At 45.6% G+C, this 19,104-nt stretch overlaps 1 protein-coding gene across 1 annotated transcript in view; it reads left to right on the top strand.

Annotated features, from left to right (window-relative positions):
• The window catches only part of KIAA1549 (KIAA1549 ortholog), a 120,347-nt gene that overhangs the window by 25,119 nt on the left and 76,124 nt on the right, over nucleotides 1–19,104 (top strand). The gene's annotated exons all lie outside the window — the stretch shown is intronic.

Here is a 19,104-nt window from a genome sequence, read left to right as displayed (position 1 = left end):
CTTGGCATGGGCAGCTGACTTCAGATCTGTTCACTGCACTCGTGGACTTGCACAGGCTGCCCTGTGCCCTGCCGGGGACTGGCTCAGATGTGTTTGCTTGATGTGTGTGACACACCCATGGGTCTCTGGGATCCTGGGCTGTTGCAGGTGGTTCTGGATCTCTCCCAGGTCCTGGGTGCCGCTGGTCCTCTGCACTCATTGCAGGGAACGCCGGCAATGCTTAGGTAGCTTTAGGGCCTCTTCATCCTGGCACAGACATCTCCTCTACTCTGACTTTGAGCTCAAACCTGATGAAGTGGTTTCATTGACTTGAAGATTATTTGTAAATGTCAGAAGAATTGCCAGCACTTAAAAATCGGGAGATTTTGCATCAAAATGTAGATGTATGTCTTTTCTTGGAATGAACTAATACTTGGCCTCACCAAGCCTGCTTTCCTCAGTTGGGACACTGTGCTGGGACTGAATCTCTGTGACCCTTTTTCCTTCACCCTGTCCCCTTTATTTTGTGAGGTTCACTCCTGAACCTCTTCTCCCCATTGCGTCTCTAGACTCTTGTGTATAAGAGTCTTCTGAGATCGCAAAAGGAAAATGAACCTTCAAAGTCTCCGAAACTTTTATATCGTTGAGGTTTTTCTTGGTTCCAGTAACTTAACTATTTTCCAGCAAGTTGCAAGGTTCACTCTTGAACTTCTTCTACCCCTTGCTTCTCTAGGCATTTATATCAAAGAGTCTCCTGAGATTGCAAATGGAGAACCTTCAGACTCTCTCACTTTTTGTATCTTTGAGGATTTTCTTAATTCCAGTAACTTAACTGTTTTCCAGCAAGTGTATTTTCTAAACCCTGGATCACAAGCTTCTAGCCAGAATGAGCAGGCATGGTATTACACTTTGTTAAAACATTTTTTTAAATTAACCTTTTATTGAGCAGGTCATATTTTCACATGGTTCATCACTTACTAATGGAGTGTGTCACCCCATCAGTTTGGAGACCACCACCTGGGCTGTCTGACCAGAGGGTCAAGTGCTCAGGGCTAGAGGCTTGCATGGAAACCCCAATTCCATGACTTCCTAGCAGCCAGCCTTTGCAGGTTCCCGACCTTTGTAGCTTCAGTTACCTCCTTTGTAAAACACCGTGTTGGGGAAATTAAACGATATAATGCCTGCAGGGTGCTTGACACATAGCAGGCAGTCAATAAATATTAGCATTGATTCTCCAAGTGAATGCACTGCTCTGGCTTTCCTGATTCTGCTGTGGGTTTTCCTACACCAGCTGGCAGTGGGGGCACCGTGGTGACTTGGGGGTTATTTTCCACCCTCCCTAGGCCTCCCCAGTGAAGATGCAGCGCACAGCAGGGGTTCTTCGCCAGGCCAGTATCGTTGCAGGGGCGGTTGTTGTCATTGTCAGGGTGGGAATGAAGACCACAGACAGTGGATTGGGAGACCACAGAACTGGGGACCTCCAGGTGCCTCTAATAGGACTGCTTTAAGGCCTGCATTTTCAATTTTTGAAAGTTCTGTATTAAGGTATTTTGCTGACTCGCTGGTAAAGAATCCACTTGCAGTGTAGGAGAAGCAGGCAATGCGGGTTTGATCCCTGGGTCAGGAAGATCCCCTAAGAGGGGATGGCAACCCACTCCAGTATTCTTGCCTGGAGGATCCCCATGGATAGAGGAGCCTGGCGGGCCACAGTCTGTGGGGTTGCAGAGAGTCAGACATGACTGACTGACTGAGCACGCACAGATGGTATCTTTGGTCTATGAGGGCCTTTTCTTTTTGCCTCTGCAGCCAAGCAGAAGAAGGAGGAATTGTATCATGACAGTGGGGTGGTTTAAAATTCTCACTGAGGATGCCCTGTGTTCCTTATTTAAATAGCATCAGCAATCAAGAGCTTTTTTCTCTTAGAGGCCCCTGATGCCTCTAGAGAAATCAACCAAGGCTTACACACAAGCAGGAGGAAAAAAAAGTTTATTTAAAAGAACAAATTGTAACCAGTATTTAAAAACAGAGAATAGAAACCTCCCTCAGTAAATGTAACAATGTGTATACTTAATTATTTGATTTCATAATCTTATGTTAATCCAGTTGAGGAAAGGGAGAAAATGGGAGGCAGATAAGAAACAGGACTGGGGAGAGGCTGGCAAAGGATGGAGAGAGACTGGGGGAGAGGTGGGCGGGTTAGTGAGCTCAGAGAGGGGGAACCAGCTTAAACATGTTCTTTGCCAAGCTTGCTATTGACCTAGACTTGTGGATACATTTTAAAACTGCCACTTAGGTTAAAATTATTGTGTTTTGAAGGAATTTTATTAATAATATGCCTAGAAGAAAACATGTTAGCGGTCTGGTTTTGAAGTGGGAATAGTCAGAAATCAGTCTTTGGATAAGACGTGTGAGTTTATGCTTTAAACATTGGTAGATAAAATGCAATCCCTTGTGGCTCAGCAGGTAAAGAATCTGCCTGCAATGCGGGAGACCTGGGTTCGATCCCTGGGTTGGGAACATCCCCTGGCGAAGGGAAAGGCTACTCACTCCAGAATTCTAGCCTAGAGAATTCCATGGACTGTACAGTCCATGGCGTCGCAAGGAGTTGGACATGACTGAGCGACTTTCACTTCACTTCACTTCATCAGTCTCAAAAACAGGATAACCACCTCTGTGGATCAGAAGTGGAACAGAACTTCAAATAGTGGGGCCGATGTCAGCTTCTGTCAGGTGTGAGGGCTTGACTTGGAAAGAGCAGCTGAGAGCTAAACACAGCAGATGCTAACAGCTCAGAGGTGGTACCCAGGCATCCACGGCCAGCAGGTGGAAAGAAGTTGATTAACACTTTTCTTTTGAGAAGCTTCAGTAACTGGCTTGCTGGCTAGAAGGACGGGGATGGGAGTCTTAGAGGTGATGCTGGGGCTCTGGGGCAGGTGTTAAACTGTGCATTCCTGCCGCCTTGGAGAGTCTTGGAGAGAGGCCTGGAAATCCACATTCTTAAAAGGTCTTCAGGTGATTCTGAGAGCAGGACCACTCTGAGAAGCATTGCACTGGTAGAATGGAAAGACAGCTTGAGAATAATGAGAGCTTACCAAGAGTAAGTTGAGGTAAGGTTTACTTTGCACCTAGGAGTTTTTGTATTCAAGCCCTGGGACTGGTTGCTTAAAAAAAAAAATTGTAAGACTTCCTTGGTGGTCCAGTGGCTAGGAATCTGCCTGCCAATGCAGAGGAGACGATTTCAATCCCTAATCTGGGAAGATTCCACATGCTGCGGAGCCACTAAAACCTGTGAGCCACAGCTACTGAGCCTGAGCTCTAGAGCCTTGCAGCCACAACTACGGAGTCCGTGCGCGGAAGGTACTAAAGCCTGTACACCCGGAGCCCGTGTTTTGAAACAAGGGAAGCCACCCAAATGAGAAGGCTGTCCTCTGCAATGAGGAGTAGCCCCCATTCACTGCAACTAGAGAAAGCCCACATGCAGCAATGAAGACCCAGCGCAACAGTAAATCAATTGTAGGAAAACACACACAGCCTGAAATTACCACTGGCGAACCTTTTGAAAGTGTGCAGTTCTGTGGCATTAAGTACATTTGCAGTGTTGTGTGTAACCACCATTCACTGTCTGGTTCTGTTGCTCCCGCCCCCAGCCCCTGGCAACCCCTAATCTGCTCTCTTGCTCACTGGGTTTGTTGATTCTGGATATTTCATGTAAATGGAATCGTACAGTATGTGTCTTGGTGGGTGTGTCCGGCTGCTTTCAACTTAGCATAACCTTTTCAAGATTCATCCGCGTTGAAGCGTGTTTGAGTACCTCGTTCTTTTTTATGGCCGGATAAAATTGCATTGTATGGATATACTACACTTTGTTTATCCAGTCACCTGTTGATGAGTGATTGAGTGGTTTTAAGGGGCTGGCTATTGTCAATAGTACAGCTGGGAACATTCCCGTACAGGGTTTTGAGCACCTGGTTTCCAATGTTTTAAAGTATTTACCTAGGGATGGTGTTACTGGGTCCTATGGTGATTTTCCGGAGAAGGCGATGCACCCCACTCCAGTACTCTTGCCTGGAAAATCCCATGGATGGAGGAGCCTGGTGGGCTGTAGTCCATGGGGTCGCGAAGAGTCGGACACGACTGAGCGACTTCACTTTCACTTTTCACTTTCATGCATTGGAGAAGGAAATGGCAACCCACACCAGTGTTCTTGCCTGGAGAATCCCAGGGTCGGGGGAGCCTGGTGGGCTGCCGTCTGTGGGGTCGCACAGAGTCGGACACGACTGAAGCCACTTAGCAGCAGCAGCAGCAGCAGCATGGTGATTCTCTGCATAACGGCAAACTCTCTACCATAGTGGATGCACCAGCAGTATATGAGCAATTACTCTACATCTTCCAGGACTTTTTTTTCTTTTTATTTCTTGTTTAAAAAAAAGTTCTGGCCATTGTAATGGGTGCGAATTGGTGTCTCGTGGTTTTGACTTGCGTTTTCCTAATGACTAATTACATGGAGCATCTTTTCTTGTGCCTTTTGGCAATGGTGTTGCTTTTAAGTAGTCACCATGTATTGAGGTGGGTGTGGTCTTATCTTAATGCAGGGTAACAGTTTTGAATGTTGTTGGTGCTGGAGGCAGACAGCCCAGGATCCTAGTCCTGACTTGCCAGGCTTTGGGCAAGCTAGAACTCTCTGAGCCTGCCTGCCTTGTTGGCGCAACAGCGATGCCAACAGTAGCTTCCTTGGAGGGCTTTGTGAACATCAGGAAGGACCTGTAAAAGCACCTGGGCACAGAGTGAGCACTCTGGACGAGGCGCTCTGTCATTGTATCGGTGCTTCTTTCTTAGTGTTGAGGATGGCAACCTGGAGGGACACACTGCAGTTGTCTGTTTACTGTGTGAGGCCCTGGGGAACCGTGTTTAGGTTGCCAGGGATAGTGATCCTCTGTATTCATTGCTTGAGTTTTCCTGCTTCCGGCCCAAACTCCAGTTTATCCGGGTTGTCAGGGGAGTAAACGTGTTACCAGCCCAAAGCCCAGGAAAGCCCATTTCCTGGAAGGCTCCCGTGGACCTAGGCAACTTTTTACCAGTTACAGAGTCCTCCTGGGGCAGCACCCTGTGCAGTCCTGATGCCGAGCTGAGCCAGGAGCCAGCTTCGTGCCTCTTTGGATTTAGTGTTGAGATGTTATTTTTACTGTATGGTTCTTTTAAATATTGTTCAATGCCTTTCAAGTTGATAGGGCTGTACTGGCATGTAAGGAACATATTGGGAAGCCATTTTTATTATATAGAATTCTTGGGGCCTCCTTGGTGGCTCAGTGATAAAGAATCCACCTGCCGATTCATGCATTTGATCCCTGATCTGGGAAGGTCCCATATGCGCGGAGCAACCAAGCCCAGGTACCACAACTATTGAGCCTGTGCTCTGGAGCCTAGGAGCCCAGCTACTGAGCCCACGAGCTGCACGCAGCTCCTGAAGCCTGCGAGCCCTAGAGCCCATGCTTCTCAGCTAAGAGAAAGCACAGCTGGAGAGGAGACCCCATTCGCCACAACTAGAGAGAAGCCCGTGCCGCGACTAAGACCCGATGTGGTCAAAAACAAATAAAAATGTAAAAATCTTAAATATATATATATAATAGAATTCTCGTTTGCTGTGTAATTATGAAGATTTTTGTGTATAGCTGTTCAAGAATGATAATCTAGAAATGTGCCTTGAAAACTTTTGAGTGCAGTTCAACACACCCTCCCCAGAGAGGTTGTGTGGTGTTGTGAGAGAGCAAGGGGCTTTGGCAGCTGATGGATGCGTGTTCAAAACCTGAACCACTTACTGACTGTGGGCCTTGACCAAGGCACTTCATCTTTTGGGTCCTCATCTCCTTCACCAGTAAAGTGAGAAGGATAATGGATCCCAGTGGCTGGCACGGAGTGGTGGTTACTGTTGAGAAGAGCCTGTAGCCCTCTCAGTTGACCATTGAAACATTTTATTTTGTTTTGCTATGGTAAAATATACATAATATAAAAGTTTCCATTTCATTGATTATTAAGTGTGCAACTCAGTAGCAGTCATTGCAACATTTTTATTGTTGCGTTATTTCTTTTCTTTGCTGCGTTTAGCCTCTTTCATCATCATACCTGGAGGTCACACCTGGCGACAGGTGCCCCTTCCGCTCGCCTCCTGCTTGCCCCAGGCTGGTGAAGTTCAGTGAGCTGGAAGTTCTCTAGCACAAGAGGGAAATGCAGGCGTCCTGGGAGGATTGGCTATTGATGGAGGCTTTCTCAGGGTCATTAAATGGTTCTTCAGGTGGTATTAACTCTCATTGCCAGTTTTGGAGGCAAGATCTCCTGCTTCTATCCACACAGGTATTATACTGTTTATTAACATCTGACTGTGGGATAGGGAAGAAAAAGATTTTAGGTTCTTTTTGGCTGTTTTCTAGAAACTCTAATTAAGAGCTTTGGGAAAAAGTAGAAATTGAAACTGTTTAACCATCATGTCTTAAGGTTATTTTGGTACTTCATTAATCTCTCCTTTGGAAAGGGACTAAAATAAATGTACTGCTTTGGGAAATATTCTGCCATTTCTATTTCCTCCTCCCTTGCTCTTTCATAATTGGCATAATTTCTAAGGTTTTCTTGATTCTTTATTCACTGTCTTTTTGGAACTTTGAACTCCAGAGAGAGAGAGAGACAGACATAGAACTTTACAGTATTACATGCACAGTCAGTCATTTATAAGTAATCTTTCTAAAGAAAAGTCTAGGGGTCAGCATCTTTGTATTGAATTCCTAATTAGGTGACTTCAGAAATGTTCTCAAACACACACAAAGATGTTATTGTTTCAAATACCAAATAAGAATTATTCTTTCTGTAATTGTATCTGTGAGTGTTAGGAATATCTTTGAGTAAGTAGGGTTCAGAAACTCAACCTTCTTAAAGAAATAGCGGATGTGAGCAGCGGCCTTCTTGACTGCTTCATTGTTTGGTGAGATGTTGATGGAGGGCTTTATGACGGATAGAGCAGGCTGTCACCACCTAAAGCCCCGGATGAATGTTGGTATTGCTCCCAGCGGGACAGCCAGGGATCAGGCACCTCCTGATGTGATGCAGTGGGCCACCTGGAAAGTATTCTTGCCAAAAACATTGCTCCTGAATTTAATAAAGCCTCTTGATGTAACCCCCAGTTTATAGAAAATTTGAGGGTTGGAAGAACATGTTAAATGACACCATGAGAATATCGTTAACTAAATATAGAACATGGGCTGTCTACAGGGACAAACGACCTTTTTCTCTAGCAAGTGAATAATGAGAGATTTAAAAAAGAAAACAGGCAGGGGAGACCTGTTAACCAAGTAAAGGAGGCTTGGGAGACACATCGCCCTAAGCAGTTGTGCACCTGTGTTCAATCCTGATTTGCAAAAAGCAATTATACAAAAATATTTTGAGGCTGTCAAGGAAAGCTAAGTGTGGGATAGATAATTAGATGATATTAGGAATTACTTTTAATTTTGTTGGCTGTGATAATGATTGTGGTTATGATTTTTAAAAGTCCTTATCAGAGACACTGAAGTAGATACTAGTGAAATAAATGGTGTCTGGGATTTGCTTTACTTTCATTTAAAAAAAAAAAGCTGTTGGGGAAGGAGATGGGAGGGGGGTTCAGGATTGGGAACACGTGTACACCCGTGGTGGATTCATGTTGATGTATGGCAAAACCAATACAATATTGTAAAGTAAAAAATCAAATCAAATAAAATCTGAAAAAACAAACGAAAAAAGCTGTGAAGAGGGGTAGATGAAGTGAGCATGGCAGAAAGGTGGTGTTCACACTGGGTAATGTGTTCAAGTCTTTTAGCTTCTATATGTCTGAAAATTTCATAATAAAAAGTTAAAAATGCTGAAATTGGTTTATTGGTGGCATTTAAACACTGGTAGGTTGCAGTCCATGGGGTCATTAAGAGTCGGACATGACTTGAGCGACTTCACTTTCACTTTTTACTTTCATGCATTTGAGAAGGAAATGGCAACCCACTCCAGTGTTCTTGCCTGGAGAATCCCAGGACGGAGGAGCCTGGTGGGCTGCTGTCTGTGGGGTCACACAGACATGACTGAAGTGACTTAGCAGCAGCAGCAGCAAACACTTCGCTTTAAATAGTGAAAACAAACACAGAACTCTCCAGGCTGGTAGAACCTCAGCTTTTGGAAAATTGCCTTTTGGCTTATCTGCATATTTGGTCTGGTTGGTTTCTTGGCAAATTAGTATTTACATTAACTTCATGCTATTCCTCATCCTGAAGTCCCCAGGAGCCCTCAAATAAACCAAGAGAAGTCATAATTACAGATACTTAGAGAGTTAACGCTATGGATAATTGCTAATCAGTAGGCTGTTCATACCAATAAACAGGCAGAAGAGGGGGTTTGGGGAAGATTGTCAGTGAATGGAAATAAATTAAGTCAGGAGGAGAATAATTTGTGTGCTTGACTGAGTTGGTTTGTAGAAGTGTGTGTAAATAGCACTCTGTTTGGTAATGATTGCTAAAGGTGGTCTCTTCCGACTGCTGTAGAATCTGGGGCTCCCCCACCATGCCTTAAATGAGCATAGCACTGTAGAGTGTGGGGTCAAACTTGTTTCTCTCTCTCTCTGCCTTTATGGAGTCATTTGACTTCAGTTTGTTACCGTCTCTCTGTAGATGATCGCCAAATCAGTATCCTTGGCCCAAATGACTCAGTTGGGCGCTAGAATCACATTTCCATCCACCTGGACTTGGTTCTCTGCCTTCCACCCAGCCTCGCCCGAGGCTCCCCATGCTGGCTGAGCACCATTCACACCAGCTGTTGGTGCTCTGCCTTGGGCACCATTCTCCCCAGCCCTGCCTGTGTCCTTAGCCGTCTTCTCAGTTTATAATGATAGTCTCCTCTTCTCCACTGTGAGGTCCCCAAGCAGGACACCTTTCTGTCTCGGTTGACACTTCACGCCCTGCACTTTGCTTCCATCATGAGTCGACATTTGTTGGATTTACGAGTGAATGATTGATGAATGAATGGACACGTCTGGCTCTGGGCTAAACCTGGGAGACAGACTGGTGAGCGATACAGTTTTTTCCTCCAAGCATCTTGGTCATCGGCTCGGGGAGGGAGATGAGTAAGCCAAACATTACAGTTTTAAGTTTTATGAGAAAGCACACAGAGGTTCTGGAAGTGATGGGAGCAAGACATCTGGGAGCATGATTGGAGTTAGGGAAAGGAGGAGGGATGGGTATTTGTAGGCGAGGAACCAGCCTTTCCAAAAGCAGGGCGGTCAGAGAAAACGTTGCATAGTGGGAGTGTGTGGGCTGGTTGTCAGGGAGGTGACACCAGCAGGACAGGATGTGACCGGAAGATGAGGGCTGTTGTGTCACAGCTGAGGACTGTGGATTTCCGAAGGCTGTTAGGAACCCTTGGAGGATCTTAAGACTGGAATGTTGTGAAAGGATTATTTCTCTTCTTGCTTTAGAGAAACCTCAGATGCACAGAAATGGAAGGATTGGATCTGTGTGTTAGAACACCTTCCAGATGGGTTGAAGGTGCTAGGAGAGGCTTCAGGAATTTAGGGTGGGTTGTGGCTGGTGGGGAGAGACCACAGCCCCGATGGATTTCCGTGGGCAGGAGCACACTTCTGATCAGGCTGAATTTCCTGACGATTACAGCATTTCTTAGCATGGCTCCTCTTGGGCCTAGAGCACTAGGGGCTGGGGCACATGGGAAGCAGGTAGTCACACAGCTCTCAGGAGGCTGTGATGAACAGGAAATTGTCACGTCGGGGGTGTTCACCCTTACTGGGCCACCACCCTTTGTACTGGTGGTGTGTGACACCGCTAGGAAGCACTTGTCACCACAGCCGCTTCTTTGCCATCAGAGGAATGTTAAAGGATCCTCTGGGTTCTCCTGGTTTCTTGAACCAAACTCAGGGTGAGCAAGGAAGCAGGTTTTGTGTCCAGGATGTCAGAACATCCCTGCCTCCTGTGCTCTCCAGGCCCTTGGAAAGCCCGTCTCCTCACAGAGGCTGATGATGATCAAGCAGTGGTTAAGGGCCCAGACTTCAGTAGTGGCAGGGATCAAAGGATTTGAGAGTGAATTACAAGATCCTGACTGTGAGAAGGACTTATTAATGTCTAAGGAGGGAGGATCAGGTTTTCCTAGGGGCCTGTTAGATATCTATTAGATACTCAGGGCTTCCCAGGTGGCTCAGTGGTAAAGAAACCGTCTGCCAATGCAGGAGACACAGGTTCGATCCCTGGGTCAGAAAGATCCCCTGGAGAAGGAAATGGCAACCCTCTCCAGTATTCTTGCCTGCGAAATCCCATGGACAGAGGAGCCTGGTGGTCTACAGTTTGTAGGGTCGCAAAGAGTCAGACATGCCTGAGCCCACATGCATTAGATAACCAGGTGGAATAGTCTGTAGTGGGCAGTTGAATCTGTGACTCAGAATTGCTCTGGATTCTCTTCTTATTTCCTGCCCCATCCATGTCATCAGTAACTAACTTTATTACTGGCGTTCTGTGCAGTCTCTCTTGTACCTTCGCTTGCATTCTCATCTGTCACACAGTCCTGTCTCCTTTCCCCATCAGCTGTGTGCCTGTGGGTGCCATTGATGTTTCGTGCTTCTCTCTGCTTTGCCAGGTTTTTTTTTTTTCTTCTGCAGGGTAATTTTGATAAGAAGCCCACTCTGCTACAAATATCCAGTGGCTCCCACATTGTTCACTGACATTCTCACGCTCCTCAGCCAACTTTCCTAGTGTTCTCTCCAACCAAGTGGAGCCACTACTGTTTGTTACGCAAACACACCCCACATTGTCCAGACGTGGAGCCTTTGTCCAAGCTGCTACTTCCAGCCAGCATGGGCCCCCACTCTCTCTCTTAGGTCTCTGGCTCCCTTGATATAAAGTCAAAACTCAGTTTAGAGGTGAATTAAGGTATTGAGCCTGTAGCATAAGCTCTTGGCTGTTGGGAGGGGAGCCACCCAGGAGGCAGATGTGTCTCCTGGTCACTTGGTATCAGGCATGTGTGTTTGTGCAGAGACCGATGGCCTCGGGCTCCCATGTTTGGGGGTGAAGTGCCTTCTCATGCTTAGTCACAGGACGTCGTGTGCCATTCCAGCTCTGAGCGTAATTGGAGATGGAAGATTATCTTGAAGCTGATGGTGTCCTTTTCCCTGTTGTTCTGGGACTGTGTTTTGAATTAAATTATTTTAGAAACAGATGGCCGACTGAGAGTTTTTTCGCCTTTGTTCTTAGTGAATTGAGTATTTAGTTGAGTTTGTTTTGGTTACTTAAAGTGCTGACAGCCTTGCTTTCCAGGTTGGTAAAAGAGGATTGCATTTTATTTAGGGAAAAAATAAAGTGCGACAGAACATCTCCCAACAAATATTCAAACATGCTTTGAATTAAACCAACATTTTAATATCCTTACCTCCTCAAATGAGAAAATCGTGCAGAGAGAGAGAGAGGCCCAGATCCCAATGGGAAGCTGTCCTGGTGTTTTAACTATGATAGTGTGCGTTGTGGAAAAGCTTCATGGACCCATTATTTCAGGATTGTATGGTTGCAGTTGTTGTTTTCTGAAGTTGCTCGTTAGTTCTCTTCTTGTTTCAGTGATGTCACTAATTGTTATCTGTATCTCCATCTCTTGAGGAAGAAGGGGAAGATGTGACTAATTACAGCAGATTTCTTCCGGGGAGCTGAGCAAGTTTGATACAGAACAGAACCCAGTTCTGTTATCTGTGGAAGGTTCTGGAGCTGTCATCTCCCTCTCTGACCAGGATTGTATTATGCCAGTGATGTGCTTTTTATTAGCTTTTATTTTTCCAGTTAAAACTGAAGCACCCACTACTGATGTAGTAGCCATTTTCCAGTTTGGGGACCACTCTTTCCCTTTCTGGGGAATCCATATTATGTCCAAGGTCCAAGGGCTGCAAGGTTGACTGGCAGTGTGGCGTGGCTGGTGGGGCACTCCTGGCTGGACTTTGAGCTTTGCAGGAGTGAGGTCATGAAGCAAAGGCCCAGAGGGTCCACTGACAGCTGTGCCAGTGGTGGTCCCGGCTGGGCGGCATCAGCTGACTCTCCTTGTAGAGACCCCAGCGAGCTCCCTCACTGTTGGCCTCACTCGTCTCTTGATTGTGTTCTGAGCCTGAGACACCTTGTTCGTTCTGTAGACCCTTGTGTGTCTTCCCACTGAATCCCCTCCTGCTTATGTGGCCAGAGCTGTTTCCACTGTGAACAACAGAGAATCCTGACTGAGTAACCCTCACAAGCAGGCAAGCAAGTATAGGGTCGCATGTCAGGCCTGGACAGGGGAAGTCCACACTTTCAGACCCATTTTCAGGAACCTTGTATCTCATGAGGAGAAGAGGGAGCCAAGACCCAGGGATGTGAGGTGAGTCGCTCAGGGTCGGCAGCCCCCGGGCCCGTGGTGGGCCAGGGCCGGGCCTCGGGCCCACAGGTTTCCTATCATCTCTGCTCCATCACAGAGCCTTTTGCTTGAGCCAGGAATGAATGGTATTGTCTTGGTCACTCGAGCCGCCCTGACAAAACGCCAGGCTGTGTGGCGTCGACAGGAACTGGCCTCCTGCTAGCCCTGAGGCTGGGCCCACGATGGAGGTGCCGGCAGGGTTGGTGTCTGTCGAGGCTCCACGCCTGTGCGCACGGATGCTGCCTCTCACTGTGTCCTCGCGTGGCCTTTCCTCCGTGCCTGGCACCTGGGGCTGGCGAGCTCTGGCTTCCCTCTTAAAAAGGGTCCTGTTCTGTCGGATCAGGAAGGACCCCACCCTCATGACTGCCTTTAACCTCCATCACCTCCCTAAAGGCCCCCATCTCCAAACACCGTCACAGGAGGGTTAGAGCTTCAGCACAGACACCTGGGCAACAGTTCCGTTCATGACTGATGGGAACTACAGTGATTCAGGAAGTTTACTGGTGTTTGTGACTTAATAAGAGTTGAGAAAAAAAGGATATCAAAGGAAGATTTCTAAAAGGAGTTTTCATGTAGTGCTGAGGTCTTAAAATACCCGGACTGGTCAGCATGCTCAGTTGCTTCAGTCATGGCTGACTCTTTGCGACCCCATGGACCGTAGCCCACCCAGGCTCTCAGTCCACGGGATTCTCCGAGTAAGAATACTGGAGTGGGTTGCTGTTTCCTCCTCCAGGGGATCTTCCTGACCCAGGGATTGAATCTGCATCTCTTATACCTCCTGCATTGGTAGGATTCTTTACCACTTGTGCCACCTGAGGTCTTTAAAATACTGAGGACTGGCCAGCAGTTACTATTTATTCACCTCGAGGTTGAGTCTTTTCTGTGCAGAGAGCTCTTTGGTGATTGTTCTTTGGCTGACCCCCAGATCTAACCGGAAACGCTGAATTGGGAACCACAGTTTCCCAAACCACATGGGACCTTTGAAGCCTGCCGTCTGGTTTCAGACTGTAGCTCCCTGACAGAGCCTGGCTATATCCTTTCATGTCTGTTTCAGCGTCCTCCACTGACCTGGTTGCTGCCGTCCCCACCCCAGGCCAGAATCCCCTTCAGTACTCTCCAGCAAGTCCGTGTATCGTGCCCTGTCTGCACTCACCCTCTCTTCCAGGTGAGGGTCAAGGGCTGCTTCCCCTCTGGACCCCATTTCCTTCTTCCTTCCCAGCCCTCTGGGCTTGGCATCTTTTACTTCCTCCTCTCTCGTAGGTTGTTCCGTCAGCGTTGTTCCTAGTCTGGTCCCCACAAAGAAGAGTCTCTGTGCTTGGCGTTAGTATTACCTACAGTGTGGTTTCCAAAACAGAGGTTCCACCACAACAGGAGCAGCAGCAAACACAGACACCCACACCGAGTCCTGAGCCCCAGGCCCAACCTGCTGAGTGAGAACCCGACTTATTTTAGCTTTTATTTGGAGAGCATCTGAGACATCAAGCAAAGTTGCGAAATTAACAGAGTTCTCATAAGCGCATTTACTCAGCATCTGCTCTTGGCCCTGGTTAACCTGCTCTTCACGCTGTAGTAGGAGGGACTTTTAGATCATTATTCTGATCATGTCATTCTTGCTTTATGCTTTTAAAGGATATCATGATGGCTTTTACTCTAGGGAAGGATTTAAGCTTTCCATCTTAAGACACAGACACACAAATCTCAAACGATTACAGAAAAGACTGATACATTTAACCACATTAAAACCGATCATTTCTGTTCATCAAAAGACCACATAAAACTCAGATGTTATGTGGTTAACATAAACCATTTAGAGTAACATAAACTGTTTATGTTGCTATATATATGCGACCTGATAAATATGTCTTTATAAGTAGTATTTCTTATCTACTAGATATTTGGTAATAAAAACAGTACCACTTGGAGGAGAGAGAAGAAGATAGGCGGTAGCTGGTAGAAGGTATTATTTACTAGACAGTTGGGGTTGGAGAAAGAAAGAGAAGAGAGACACTCTTTTCTAAACCAGGGAGAGAAAAATGAAGGGTAGGAAAAGGAGGAGGATGGTTTTAAGAACAGCACTAAAATCGATCTTAGCACAGCCTAAGGAGTAGGATAAAAGGTGCTGAAGATTTGCCACCTTGGGTATTGGTTTAATTGTCTGACTGCTTTTGTTTTTAAACACCTAGAGATTCTAGCGGGCTCTTGTTTTGTGGCGGACTTAATAGCCATGAAGTGGAGATGACTCACCCTGCTTTGCAAACTCCACAGTTCAGCAGAGAAGCAAAAGTAATGGTTCTATTTGGATGAAAGCTCTTTAGAGGTTTTTGATGTTGCCGTCCCTTGGGTTTTCCAGGCCAGCCCTCAGAGGATGTTTTGTTTTCTGAGCGCCCGTGCCTGCAGCTGTGAGCTGCCCTGCGTGGACGGTGGGGCCTCACAGCTCAAACAGTGTGCCTTGGCATAGGTTTCAGGGGCACAGAATTTAGCATGTGCTTTCAATTCATTTATAACACAACTTAGCATGTTTTTCAATGTAATTTCTTCACTAGCAGTATTAATGAAATAGGCTGATTTGCCTCAGCCTGGTGTGGTGTGAAGAGCATTCAACCAGTGAGGGCTTAGGAACCTGCCTTTCTAGGCTGTCTCTGCCCTGATGCTATTTTGAGCAAGTCAGCTTAAACCCGAAGCCTCATTTGCCATGCGAGGGGGTTGCCAAGGTCTTAAAGGATCCATTCAGCTTGAAAAGTCCACTCTGCCATGTTTGACTAGTGTATTTAGGGAAGGTTTCCAGATGGAAAAATACAACTTTCAAAAAGGATAAATACCAGATTATGCATGTGTGAATGAGACCAGCAACTTCCTAGAGACAGGCAGCTCGTGCATGAGTTTTAAAAAAGTTTTATTTTTAAAATATTATTTATTTATTTGTTTTGTTTTTTTTGGCCATACTGTGCAGCTTGTGCTATCTTAGTTGCTCAACAAGGGATTGAACCCAGGCCCTCAGCAGTGAAAGCATGAAGTCCTGACCAACTATTGGATCACCAGGGAATTCCCAAGATTTTATTTTTTTTTTAAAGAAGAGTTTTAGGTTCATTCAGATAGCAAAATTGAGAGGAAGGTAGAGAGATTTCCCATATACTCCCTGCCACCACCCACTCATTGTTAACATCCCCACCAGACGGTACATTTATTTCAGTAAATGAACCTACCCTGACACAGCACTGTCACCCAAAGGCTAGTTCACTTTGGGGTTCACCTTTGATGTGCTTTCTATGGGTTTGCATTGTGAATTTTCATCACTGTGAATCTGCATGGCACTTGGGCAGTTTCTGCTCTGTTCCATACAGTTTGGCAGGGACCTACAAAGGAGAAGGGGGTGCAAGGTATGTTGTACCGTCTATACAGGAGAAAGTGGCTCAGTACTTGTTACTTGGAATGTGGTTGGGTCTGGCCCCACCTGGGCGCCATGCAGAAGCTCAGCGGGCCCTCTCCTGCCCCGGCCCTGCCTGACAGTGCCTCTATCTTAACAAGATCCCCCATCACGCGTGTATCATCCCCATTCCTTTCTCTGTGTTGTCCAAGAGAGAACCTTGCACTCTTGTGTGAACTTGAGAGCTTGAAAATTGATCTCCAGGGCTTGAAATTAGAGTCTTGGAAGCCTTTTCTGCTGGGAGAGACTCACCTGGGTTTTCTAACCTCTTCCTGAGTTAACTATAGAAGTGATTCCCATGGCATTTCAGCGGCTGTCTCTTTAGAGCTGATTTCTTTCTCCTGGGACTTTGCCGAAAGGAGGGGGCAGAAAGCACCACAGCTTGGCTCACCTCACAGTTCTTAATAGGAAGTTTTTGTTCCTCTGTTTTACTAGCCAGGAGAATTTTTCATTCTTTTGATCACTTTGCCTTCCCTGTTCCCTGTCCTTTGTAGGCAGAATTGATTGAATTCTAAGTTGCATCAGATACTTGGGCTCATAAATTAGCCATTAAATGCTTCTCTCTTTGCTGTTTTATCTCTTGCAGCTTTCCAGTACACTTATGAGTATGTTTCTGATTCGATTAAAAAGGGATCCTGCTCTTTCTTCAGGTCTTCTATTTCAAAATAAATTATAGCAGAGTTTTCAAACACATAAAATAATTTATTCTTAGGAAAACTTTTAAATCTATGTGCTGCATAGTTGCACATATTGCTACTTATTACTTCTCAAATTTATCACATCTTAACCTTTACTATGGAGGAGAGCAGCTGCTACTTTACTGTATTTGTAGTAAGCATTATCTTTACTTTTATTCATGCTTGGAATGTGGCAGGTAAATAGTAAAAGCATATAGACCAGAAATGCTAGAGCCTAGTTGTAGCATGTGGCACCCCACTGCAGTACTCTTGCCTGGAAAATCCCATGGATGGAGGAGCCTGGTGGGCTGCAGTCCATGGGGTCACGAAGAGTCAGACATGACTGAGCGACTTCACTTTCACTTTTCACTTTCATACACTGGAGAAGGAAATGGCAACCCACTCCAGTGTTCTTGCCTGGAGAATCCCAGGGATGGGGGAGTCTGGTGGGCTGCCGTCTATGGGGTCGCACAGAGTCGGACACGACTGAAGCGACTTAGCAGCAGCAGCAACAGCAGTTGTATGGAAGACAACAGATGCCTAATAAATATTGCTATGAAACAACCTAAAATCTCTGAGAAACAGTTTTCTTCATTAATTATCTATTCATTTTTAAAAGTCATATTCCACAGAAAGTGAGCAGCTTTAAAGTAAGCAGCTTCTGTCTGGTGTAAATTTGTAACTTTCAGATGCTAACGGAACCAGCTAGAAATAGTTCATCTATGTAAATATATGATTGAATTTAATTTACAAATTTTAGTGTGTACACAGAAGATCTATTCAGTTTTGTCTAAAGGCTGCTCTTTCAACTTCTATGCCATGTAACAAGCTATTTTAATTCTATATTAGGTCTCTTGTAACCTTATAGATTAAATAATATTTTTACTGTTCATTTATAACATCAGTGCTTGTTTAGATTTAACCACATTTTATCATTCCTTTATTCTCTGTTTATTCTCAGATCTTCCCTCCAGGATAATCACCTTTTCTTTTGATGTATATCCTTGTTTAGAGAGACTCTTCTATTGGTTTTCGGTTAGTATAACCACTTTTTTAAAAAAAATCTGAAACTGTCCTTATTTTTAAAAATAGAGAGTACTGCTGGTTATTCAAGTCTAGGTGTCAGGTATTTTCTCTCAGCATGTTGAAGATGTTATTGTCTCACTGTTAGTTGGCTCCTGGTTCTGTGCAATAGTTACCTGACGGTCAATTGCCATTCCTTTTCTCTGACTATCTGCACAATTATTATTTATAAATAAATAAATAAATATATATTTTTTGGTCTTTGGTGTCCTATGATATCATCACGTGCGTCGGTATGGGTTTTTGAAAAAAAAATCCACCTGCTTTGTGATTCTTTGTCTTTCCGAATTGAAGGATTCATGTCTCTTATTGAAGAGTTTCTAGCACTCTCTCTTTTAATATTGCCTCCACCCAGTTCCCTCCATTGCTTCTTTTAAACCTTTGATCCCATGTGTGTTGTACTATCTCATTTTGCCTTCTATATGTTCTTCACTGCTTTATTTTCCTATGCCTCCTCATTTTGTTTCTCTGTGCTCCATTCTGAATAATTTCCAGGTCTGTTCCCCAGTTCACTAAATCTTCAGCTATGTCTAAGTTGCTGTTTGCTGTGTATTTTATATTGTATATTGAGTTTAAAGGGCTTCCCTGATGGCTCAGTTGGTAAAGAATCTGCCTGCAATGCAGAAGATCCAGGTTTGATTCCTGGGTCAGAAAGATCCACTGGAGAAAGGATAGGCTACCCACTCCAGTATTCTTGGGCTTCCCTTGTGGCTCAGCTGGTAAAGAATCTGCCTATTGCAGATCTGGGTTTGATCCCTGGGTTGGGAAGACCCCTGGAGAAGGGAATGGCTACCCACTCCAGTATTCTGGCCTGGAGAATTCCATGGACTGTATAGTCCATGGGGTTGCAAAGAGTCGGACACGACTGAGCGACTTTCACTTTTCACTTATTGAGCAGTTAGTGTAAGTCACTCAATGTGCTAGGCACTAGGGAGAGAGATCAATAGTTTCTGTCCTCAAAATGCTCAGAGTGTAATGAGCAGACAGTTCATTTCAGTGGGACACAATCAGGCATGTGATAGCTAGAAAGCTAGGGAGAGACACTCACCCGCCTTTGGAGCATTGAGGAGGGAGGTGGTGCCTGGCCTGCATCTGCAGGGCCGGTAGAAATAATCCAGGTAGAGAGCAGAGGGGGGCATCCCAGGCAGCGAAGGAGAGGGATGTACAGATCACTGAACCACAGAGGATCTGGGCTTGGGGAACTGCAGGTAGCTCACTGAGCCAGAGCATAGTTGGGACGGTGTGAGAGTAGAGCAGGGAAGGATGGGAGGTGAGCCTGGAGGTAGTTTGCAGCCTGGATGTGGAAGGTCCTATAACTAGGAAACTACTGAACTCTCTTCCCTGCATAGCACGTGGTGCTGTCAGAATAGTCATGTTCATTTCTCATTAGGGCCAGCTTTTCTGAAAGAATAGGAAAACAGGCTTGGGCATCAAGGCAGGCTTCTACTAAGATTCCAGCTCCACCTGCCTCTGGGTGGTCATGTAACTGATTTAGTTACCTTCTCCGAA

Source organism: Budorcas taxicolor, chromosome 4 (assembly GCF_023091745.1).
Source record: "Budorcas taxicolor isolate Tak-1 chromosome 4, Takin1.1, whole genome shotgun sequence".
Taxonomy (NCBI): domain Eukaryota; kingdom Metazoa; phylum Chordata; class Mammalia; order Artiodactyla; family Bovidae; genus Budorcas; species Budorcas taxicolor.
The sequence above is the reverse complement of the archived record's forward strand: the minus strand, read 5'-3'. Positions and strand labels throughout refer to the sequence as shown.